Source organism: Zalophus californianus, chromosome 15 (genome assembly GCF_009762305.2).
Source record: "Zalophus californianus isolate mZalCal1 chromosome 15, mZalCal1.pri.v2, whole genome shotgun sequence".
NCBI classification, from domain to species: Eukaryota; Metazoa; Chordata; class Mammalia; order Carnivora; family Otariidae; genus Zalophus; species Zalophus californianus.
In genome coordinates, this window is record NC_045609.1 from 25254500 (window position 1) to 25265346 (window position 10847).

Genomic DNA, 10847 nt, shown 5'->3' on the forward strand with positions numbered 1-10847 from the left:
GGAAAGAGTGAGAGGGAGGAAGAGAGAAACAGAGAGAGATTATGGATGAAAAGTCTTCCAGGCCATATCCATCAGTGAAATGTTGGTGGACCTTATTTGGATCCTGAATTAAACTAGTATAAATTTACATGCCAATTAGAGAATATTAGGGAATAGTAAGGAATTATTATTACAGTTGTTATGTGTGATAATGATTTTGTGGTTCTGTTTTATTTTTTAAGAGTCTTTATCTTTTAGAGATCCATGTCAGAATGTTTATGGAAAAGATGACATCATGTCTGGGATTTTTGAAAAAGTAATCTGGGAAGGGCAGTGTCCAGTGTGGGCTAGATCTGGTTTGTACTCACTGGCAAGAGCTGACAAATTTTTAGGCACTTTGTGAGCCAGTTGGTAGAGTCATTAAGAATTAGATTCTGTAAACCTCCATTTAAATAAAATATATTTTTAGAGAGGTAATAAATACCACTTTTCACTTCCTGGGTATTTTATGGCAATTATTATTATCGATGCTCTTGAAATGATTGCATCTACTGTACCTGTGTGGTGGGAATACAGCATAACTGTGTGCTCTTGCACATTCCTTCCCAATCCCCATTCAGTACCATTATGTTGGTAAGTTGAAATCAGAGAAATCTCAAAATACTATAAATCTGGAATTTCTCTGGGGAGAGCCAGTTGTTATGCATCTACCACCACCCCACTGGAGAAGTGGGAAGGTTTGGGTGAAACAAGACTCCTCATGAGTTGATAATCACCTTACAATGGAGTGGAAGGAAAGTGGGGGCTCATTCATTATTCTCTCTACCCCGATGTATGTTAAAATTGTCTGTACTGAAAAATTTGAAGAAATGTGCCTGTTCAAGTAATCCCTTAAAGACACGAAGGTTGCAGGATGAGGGAATCAAACAGGTAATGAAGACCCTATGGTGCAACGGAAAGAGCAATCGTCACAAGGACTGAGTTCCTTGACGGGCTCTGCTTTCGATGAGTTGTGGGATCTGAGGAAGTCAGTTAGGGCCTCTGTGTCTCGCCATGCCTAAACGTAGCTTGTACTTAATAAAGGTTTGTTCAGGACTATCAGGTGAGTACAAGGATGAGCTAAAAGTACAGGTGGGACTGTGGAAACATATTAAAGAAGGATGGCAAAACGAGAGAATTTTCCTTCATGACTGATTTCCATGTATTCTAGATGAGAACCTCTGAGTGACTATCTCCCCGAAGCTTTTTCTCTGGAGTAATTTTAGCTTCTTGGCTCATGGTGATGGATCCTTCTGGGGAGAGAATGATTTGTGATTACAGAAGGAACTATAGCATAGAAATTAAAAGTACAGGCAGACAGAAAGTAGAAATAATCCATCTACTGATGAATTGATATATAAAATGTAGTATATACACATGATGGGATATTACTTGGTCATATAAAGTAGTCAAGTGTGATACATACTTTAACATGGATGAACCTTGAGAACATTGCACTTAGTGAAAGAAGCTGGTCATATAAGACCACATTGTGGGATTCCATTGATGGAAATGAAAAGCCCAGAAGAAACAAATCTATAGAGACAGAAAGTAGATTAGTGTTTGCCCAGGGCTGGAGAGTGGGGGTTTGGGAGGTAACAGCTAAATGGGTGTGAGGTTTCTGTTTGGAGTGATAAAAACATCCCCAAATTGATTGTGATGATAGTTACGTGACTGTGTGAATATACTAAAACCATATACTTGTATATTTTAAATGAGCGAATCTTACGTCGTGTGAATTATATCCCAGTAAATCTGTCAAAAAAAGTGCAGGCTGACTGAATTTAAACTCTGGTTCAATTTGCTTATCAGTTGTGGGACCCGGGGCAAATTTTCTTAACATTTCTGTGCTTTTTCCTCATCTGTAGCATAAGGATAAAGCTGGTACCTGCCTCATGGGATTTTCATGAAGAATTAATGTAATCCTCACGTAGAGTATATCAAAATGCTGACAGTGTGCCCTACACATGGAAAGAAGGCAAGAAATGTTAGCTACTATCATATACGTGTTTGCGAGAAAGAATTCTCTCTAATAGTGAAGGAAAGAAGGAAAAGATGGACTGATGTTTGTTTTTCTACTCTTTAATCCTGGTCTGGGGAAGAGAAAGTGTAACCAAACAGTTTCGGGTAACACCAGTTGCAGTGGGTTGAATAGTGGTCTCCAAAAGATATGTCCGTGTCCTGCCCCCTCCCCCACCTCCACCCCCAACCTTGAACATGACCTCCTGTAGAAACCCAAATTTGCATATGTGGTTAAGTTAAAGCTCTTGAGATGGAATGGTCTTGGAAAATCCTGTTGGGTCCTAAATCCAGTGTGAGGTGTCCTGAAATGAGAAAAGCAGGGGGACATTAGACACAAAGAGGAGAGGGCTGTGCGCAGAGGGAGGCAGGGACTGGAGTTTTGTTGCCTCAAACAGAGGAGTGCCTGGAACCTCCAGAAGCTGGAAGAGACAAAGAAGGAGTCTCCCCTAGAGCCTTCGGAGGGAGTGTGGCCCTGCTGACACTGGGATTTAGGACTTCCACTCTCCACTCTGTGAGGGCATACATTTCTATTGTTCTATGCCACCACCTTTATGTCAGCCTTAAGAAATGAATGCACCAGGGAAAGGTTACACTTCCTAAAATTGCTTTCGTGACAGCACTCCACATAGCATTTCCTCGGCTGATTTGTGTATCAAAGATCAGTTTTTCATTCAGAAATCAAGTTCTTCTTTGTAGACCCAATCTCCTCCTTTCATCTCCCTGAGGCTCCTTCAGGCCTTTCCTCTCCTGGCTCAGGAGACCTTTAACCAAGGCAATTCGAGCTCTCCTTCCCTCTGAGCTCAAGCTGTACTCTGCGTACTTTGCTCTTTCCCTTCTTCTCCAAAGTAGTTTTTGTTGGTGCTCCACCCCCGCCCCCATTTCCAGTGTTGCTTACATGCTATCTTTTAGTATTTTCTGGTTTTATTTGTATATGGTGATGTCTCTACAACTAGTTAAGTTCTTGAGTATAAAGAATCTTGTATTTCTTTAGATTTTGCCACAGTACCTAGCACAGAGTTAGACACATAGTAGATTAATGAACAAAACGATTCAAGACAAGTTGGATGTTCTGAAATGACAGGAGAATTTGTCTTTCTACCTTTTTTCCTGGTCCCTGTTTCTCTCCTCTTCCATTTGCAGAGCTAGATGACTTTCCCAATGGAGGGTAAAAGATATTAGGGATAAGCGCTGGATAGATTCTCTTTCTTTAGGACAGGCTCCTAGAACTAATAGCTTTTCCCTTTGCCAACTTTGGCTTTATTTGGCTAGCTCTTTTGAATCCTCCAATAAATATGACATAGGATAGCACATTGGGTTTCTTATCACCTAAGCATTCTTTCTTTGTAGATAAATAAATAGCTTGATAAGAGAGGCATGTTGGACAGAACAGATCAATGGTATGAAACTGAGAATTTGCCCCAAGATGATGCCCCAAACATCATCTTCTGTTGCCGCTGAGTTCAGGAACAAGCATGTGGTACTTTGTCGATGTGTCAAAAAGGCCACTGGACGTGGAGTCAGGAAGCTCAGGACTCCAGTCCTGGGCTAGTCACCACCAGCTATGACCTTGAGTGAGTCACCCTCTCTTGCATTTTGACTTCCCCACAGATAAGATGTCAGAGGTGAACGAGGTGATCTCGAAGACCCTTTCATATTTGAATGACCCTATAATTTTCGATCCTTTTTTTTTATTCGTCTGAATTCTGTATGTGTAACGTGGGCTGTATCTGTCAGGATCCAGTCAGAGAACAGAAACCACACTGGCTGTCTCAACAGAGGGAGTTCAATACAGGGAGTTGGTCACACAGGTTTGGGTGGGAAGGCTGAGGTAATCCAGAGTTGATAACTGCAGGGAGTCATTGCCACTTAGGTGGTAACAAAGGAAAGATGTTAGGGTTACCAGAACCTAGAAACATGGAGGAGGAGCCTCTCATGGTGGGACTCAGATTTCTGAGGAGATCCTAGCACCTCTGACAGGGCACAAGGACGCTGTTCTGGAAGTGCCAAAAGTGGGTGGAGGCTGGGATTGGCTGCTGCTGGGGGGTGAGGGGTCATTGGTGGGGCGCCAGTGCTGAGAATAGCAAGCAGTGTTTTCTTCCTGTCCTCCAGGCTCCCTCCTAGGCCTTGTTAGCAGAACCCAATAGCTGCTGCTGACTGCCAAAGGAAACGGGTAATTTTCAGAGTCCCAGCCTCAACATCAAAGGGCAGAGCATAGAAAGACAGATTTGGAACTAAGACAATGGCGTAATGACCGGCACCCTCATTTTATACTTATACATTTATTTCGTATTTATTTATAGGCGTTCGATACATGGTGGCTGAAAAATGGTACTCCTATAACAGCAACTGGATAATCTCTTTTGGGGGCAAGAGTTGAGGGAGATTCACTTAGTCAACAAATGAGTATTTGCTAAGAGGAGTAAGAGAAGGGATGGGTAAAGAGAACGGGAAGAGGCAAACAGGATGGTGGGCCTGTTTTCCACCTGCCTTCATCAGCTGCGCAGAACTCTTACAAGAATGTGATTTGTGCAGTCTGAGGCTGGCTTTGTTTTGGACTTTTTAAGTGGGGTTTGGGTGCGCAAGTGCTTAACTGGAGATTAAGAGATTCATTAGCAAAAGGAGCCTTTCTCTGGCCCTGAGGAAGGAAGCTCCATCAGAGTCTGTGATGTGGGGCACCTTGGAGGTCCTCAAGTGTCTGACCTACTAAACCAGGAAGTAGGTGTTTTTTTTTTTTAAGCTACTAAATTTGTGTTAATTTGTTACAACAGCAATAGAGAACACACACTAGAACTGTGTTCCCGGGAAATCCCGGGAAGCTGTCTTGCTTCCTACGGTGGTCCCATAGAACAGGGAGACGTAGGACACCCTCCCTCCACCGCCCTGCAGAGGAGTTCAGAGAGAACTTGACTGCCGTCCCTCTGTATGGTCAATATGATCAAGAGGCAGTGAGTCTGTCACAACAAAGAGGAACGGCCATTGGGATGGATAACTGATGGGCTGAGTCAGAGAATGTAAACTCTTCCTTTTTTCCTTTCCCTTAATCATGTTAAGTTTCCATATCTCAGGGGAAGCATCGCTTTGATTGGCCATCAAGATGGAGAGGTTGCATGATCAAATTGCAGATGTAATTGTTAAGCTAAATTAAACTGTCAGGCGCTCAGATGAGGCTTCTCTGTTGATTGGAGCTCAGTTCACTCCATAAGCAGAATATGCCCTGTGATCTTGTCCGGATAATACGCACAGCCCGGATGGAGGATGTATTAACCTTCACTATGTTTTTTTAAGACCTCTTTGGGAGGAGAGGCTGGGTGTCAGGCCGTATCTATTTCTCTTGACTCGTGGTTCACAGGGAAGCTATTATTACAGAGTGTTTCTGGTCTTGGGCAACCACTGTTTCATTAAGTGACTGCAAGAGATCTGGACAGCAAGGGGTTAGATGAGCTGTCAGGAATTTCATACCACAGAAAATGGAAAGCTCTTATTGTTTTCCTTATTTCTTATTGCTAAATTCCATTACACACTGGTCACAACTCTCAGGGCAGATCATTTCAAGGTTTTATTATGTTCCCCTAGTTGTTAGCCAACTGATCTTTGGCCCCAAACTTTCCTGCTCCTCACGAGTTAGTGTTTGTCATTCCCTAGGAGCGGCTCTGTAACTGTCCAAAGGGGCTTTCTATGTGCTGCTTCTGCACTTTTTTTTTTTTTTTTTTGGTTGATGTTTTTAATGTATAGCAACGCTTGTCACCTTCTCCTCCCAGAGACCAGATTTGAATTTATGGCACTGTGCCAAAGGAAATAGTACTTCATCTCTTTGCCTCTTAATAAGAACTCTGTATTTCTTGTTAATGCTCTTATCTTTTCAATTTGCTTCATTTCTGTATTTGCACCGTATTTGGTGGTTCTTTAATGTGTGACATTCCCATAGGGCTTCAGGGAGGTTCAGGCCCCAGTTTGAAAGGAGTGCTGCCTAGTTGGTGATCCTTCAGTGGGCTCAGACATTTGACTGCATGCAAGTTGGGATCTCTCAGATCAAGGGGTGCTTGTAGCTTGGGACTTTATACAACAGCTAAGAAAGGTGGTTGAGGATGACCTTTTAGAATGAACTAATATGAAAAAAATATAATTAGAAGAACTATAATCTATATGGGAACTAAGAAATCCTTGTCCCTTAAGATCACATATAGTTTGGTTCAGAATTCTGCTCTTTCCAATTCTTAGGTTCTTTACATTATCATAGGCGCCTTTGGTTCTGGCCTTCTGTCCCTGCATAATTCCTAGTCCCTTCTCTGGGTCTGACATTGGTCTTTTTACTCTGACCTAGAGGTGAGACTCAGATGGTTTCCTTACTACACACACACACACACACACACACACACACACACACACTCTCTCTCTCTCTCTCACACACATGCACGTGCATGCACACCACCACCTATGCAATCTGCTGTCCCAGGGTCTTTGCATGTGGCAGCCTTTACTGCAGGTTTGGGGAGACAAGAAGAGCATTTGGATAACAACAGAGAAAACAGCTTCAAATGGTTAGACATTTTATTCTTATAAGTCCTCTAGAATCTTTGGTGTGTTATTCAGCCATCCTCCTGGTGTTCTATCTTGCTTCCTTACCTCTTTCTTCTCTGTTGACTAGTTTCTCTTTACTTCTAATGCATAACACTTTATTGGTCACGCTTATTGCTTTGTCTCCTCGGCTGACTCCGGAATTGTTGGCATTTTGGGCTGGATAAATCTTTGTTGTGGGTTTTTTTTTTTAATGCATTGTAGGATTTTTTTAAAGATTTTATTTATTTATTTGACAGAGGGAAACACAGGGAGAGAGGGAACACAAGCAGGGGGAGTGGGAGAGGGAGAAGCAGGCTTCCCGCCGAGCAGGGAGCCCGATGCGGGGCTTGATCCCAAGACCCTGGGATCATGACCTGAGCCAAAGGCAGACGCTTAATGACTGAGCCACCCAGGCGCCCCTGTAGGATGTTTAGTAGTATTCCTGACCTTTACTCACCAGATGCCAGTAAGATGCCCCTGCCTCCCACCCCCAGCTCAACAACCAAAAATGTCTCCAGGCATTACCAAATGCCCTGGGGAGGCTAAATGCCCATCTAAAACCATACCCCAGGCCCATACCCTGGGATTTCAACTTTGCCTCAATGCCCTGTTTTATTTTTTATTTATTTATTTTTAAAGATTGTATTTATTTATTTGACAGAGAGAGACACAGTGAGAGAGGGATCACAAGCAGGGGGAGTGGGAGAGGGAGAAGCAGGCTCCTGGCTGAGCAGGGAGCCCAACGCGGGACTCGATCCCAGGACCCTGGGATCATGACCCGAGCCGAAGGCAGATGCCGAACGACTGAGCCACTAGGCGCCCTTCAGTGCCTTGTTTTAAACAAAAGCTCTTCCCTGCTCCAGAAAGGCATTCTAGGACCAGTTATTAAGATACCTTTTTTCATCTTCCTGCTTAAGTAATACTTACTGATGAACACTGTGCCAGGCACTGTGGTAGGCATTTTTTTTTTTAAACTTTTTATTTATTTATTCATGAGAGACAGAGAGAGAGAGAGAGAGAGAGAGAGAGGCAGAGGGAGAAGCAGGCTCCCAAGGAGCAGGGAGCCTGATGCGGGACTTGATCCCAGGACCCTGGGATCATGACCGGAGCCGAAGGCAGACGCTTAACCATCTGAGCCACCCAGGCACCCTGTGGTAGGCATTTTATTTATACATTATATCATTTAGCTATATGCAGTTATCAAAAGTCATTTCAAGCATATATGTGTACATGTATATATGTATACATACACACACATTTTTTACTGTGTGCATTATGCATACATGCATATGTAAACCAGATGTTCTGGAATTCTTTGGCCTTATGGAAACACCCTTTCTTGTGATAGACATTAAGTGTTTAAATAGACCCTGTCTCAAGTATCGTGGGGTCTGCCAGTACTCTCCCTGATACTTCTGAGGATCCTGGAGGTAAGGATTATATCTCCCTAGTCATCCCCAGTGTAACCTGCTTCTGGGTGGTCACCTACTCCAGTCAGTGCTCCTGGATCCTGTGGTCACTGTCCTCGCTGCTTTTTTGGACACTGCCCCCCATTCCTCTTTGTAATTTCTAAAAGCAAAATCAATACAATGCTGTTTGTGTTATGAATAGTAGGCTGTTTTTGAGTAGGGATAATGGAAAACACTGCCTGGGGAAGACTGGGGAAGAACTTAAAACTGAAAGTCAGTCATCACTGATTTTTAGTATCTCTTGGACATGTTTTAGCATTTCTCCCTGGTTGCCTTTGCCCTCAGTCCTGGGTGTCCTGTCACCTTACCAGCCTCTCATTCTTCATCCTTCTCCTCCCCCCTCCCCCCAGCCACAGATGGCTCCTGCTGGTCCCCACTCAGCATCCTGGACTGGTTTCTTCTTTGTATTGGAACTCATCTTCTAACCGTAGACAGTAATGGCTTGTTCCGTCTTTGACTGCCCAGTATCAGACCCTAAAATATGTGTCTTCATTCCCTGTGTTTCTCTTGCTCTTGCTGTTTGTGTCTGCTGGATTCCTTCCACTGGCGGAACCCGCATGCAGATGCCGGCGCTGGAGGAGGCGGGGCTCTGAAATGCGCACCTGCCAAGTGTTTCTAAATGATACAGTTTAGTCACAGCTGCAGGACCACAAGACAGAGAGGTTAGGGAGCTCTACAGACCCCCTTGGTTTTGGGGGGCAGACAATAGGGAGAAGTCTTTCTTCCTGTCAAAAAGCCATTATTCTGTTATTTTCCTTTCACAGATATTCTGGCAGAGGTAGGGGAATATCTGCTCTTTAAACATTCATGCTCATTTGTAACAATCTTAGGTTGTAGAGGGAACAAATTATATATAGCATCATAACTTTGCAGAACAGTGAACTATTCTGGAATTGAGATAAAATAAAAAAATAACTTTACAGAACAAAAGAGGAGAGACAACAGAACACAAAATGTCTTGCAAATATTAATCGTTTAAAAATTCTCCCTTCCGGGGAGCCTGGGTGGCTCAGTCGTTAAGCGTCTGCCTTCGGCTCAGGATCGAGCCCCGCTCCGGGCTCCCTGCTCAGCAGGAAGCCTGCTTCTCCCTCTACCGCTCCCCCTGCTTGTGTTCCCTCTCTCACTCTCTCTCTGTCAAATAAACAAATAAAATCTTTAAAAAAAATAATAAAAATTCTCCCTTCCTCTACACTCTCCTTGTTCCTCAATGAACCCCATATTTAACTTCACTTATAGTTAATTATATATAGTTTATAGATAAGGAAACTGATTCCTAGGACAGTTAAATGAATTGACAAAAAGGAGGTGGTACAATAAGGAGAAAACATTTTATAAAAGCTTCTCAGTTATTATTCCTAATGTCCTCCTGTTTTACTTGAGGAAGACCACTGGCAATTAGATTACATTAGATATGGGTTTGACAAGCATTTAATTCGGCACTGATGATGAGCCAAATACTTGAAAATGCTTGTCAAAGGGATGAATTCTGTCATGGAATTCTCGCAAGTACCTTCAGAGGTAGTATTTTTCCAGTTGTGAAGAGCAAAGCTCAGAGAGGGGAAGTGGCTAGCCCAAGATCCCACAGCCAGGCATCAGCAGAGTCAGAATTCAAATGCAAATATTTGACTTCAAAGCCCTAACTCCTGAATGTACTGCCACATTATCTTCCTCCCAAATCAGTTAATTAAGGAGGCGCCTGCCTCACAGACATTTGTTAAAAGGATTTTGTTAAGTAGATAAGGCTATTGTAAAGACAGAGCCCATTTAGCTGATCTAATCCAGGTGGGATTTTGGAAATGAACCCTCAGGTACGTGATCTGAAGACTGAGTAACTTCCCGTGGTAGCCAGTCTCTGAGATAGTCCCAGTGCTGCCCACCTCCCGGAATTCACCCCTCGTAGAGAGCCCTCACCCGTTGTACCAGGGCTGGTCTGTGCGGACAGCAGCCTGCAGCAGAGGTGATGGTATTTTGTGATGGCAGCCTAGCACGCTAAGACACGCTAAGGCATACTGCCTTTTCAAGAAGAGGTTATAAAAAAAGATGGCAGCTTCTGAGGTGGGCGCTCTGTTGGTCCCACCTGGGGGAGGTCTCATGAGTGCCTCCTTCAGTTCGAGCCTCGCACCTTACATGCCTCACCTTATCTCCTCTCTGCCATCTCTGGGTCTAGTTGTTTGATGTGTTGTGCACAGCCTGATCAGCAGGACTGCGTGCCTGGGAACTGGGGCCTCCAGTCCTCAGCCTGTGGGGACCTGAGGCCTGGCAAAGACTGTGGGAGCGAGCTTAGAAGTGGATTTCTCAGCTCCGGTTGGGCCTTGAGATGACCACAGCTCCTGCTGGTAGTTTACTGAGCTCCCGTGCGACTCTGTGAGCCAGAACCTCTCAGTGAAGCTGCTTTCAGATTCCTGACAAAGCAGTTCAGGACTTGCTAACCCTTTCTAACTCAGCACTGGATCTGCCTTGGTACGTAAGAGGGCTGTGACTCCTCACTCCTTTCTTTAACCAGGGTCCTCTCTCCTTGAGGGGCTGTTGTGGTTTTCAGTAATAATAGCTTTTCTCCCTTATCCTAATTTGACAGGAATTTGTTTGTGAACACCCCAAATGTATAGAGACAAAGTACCTGTTATCTAAGTTTTACATTTGTTCTCTGAATGAAACTCATCAACATCTGCACAATCCTTTCAGATGTGATGGCTAATTTTCTGTGTCAAGTTGACTGGGTCACAGGGTGCCCAGATCACTGGTAAAACATTTATGGGACTGTCTATGAGGGTATTTCTAGAA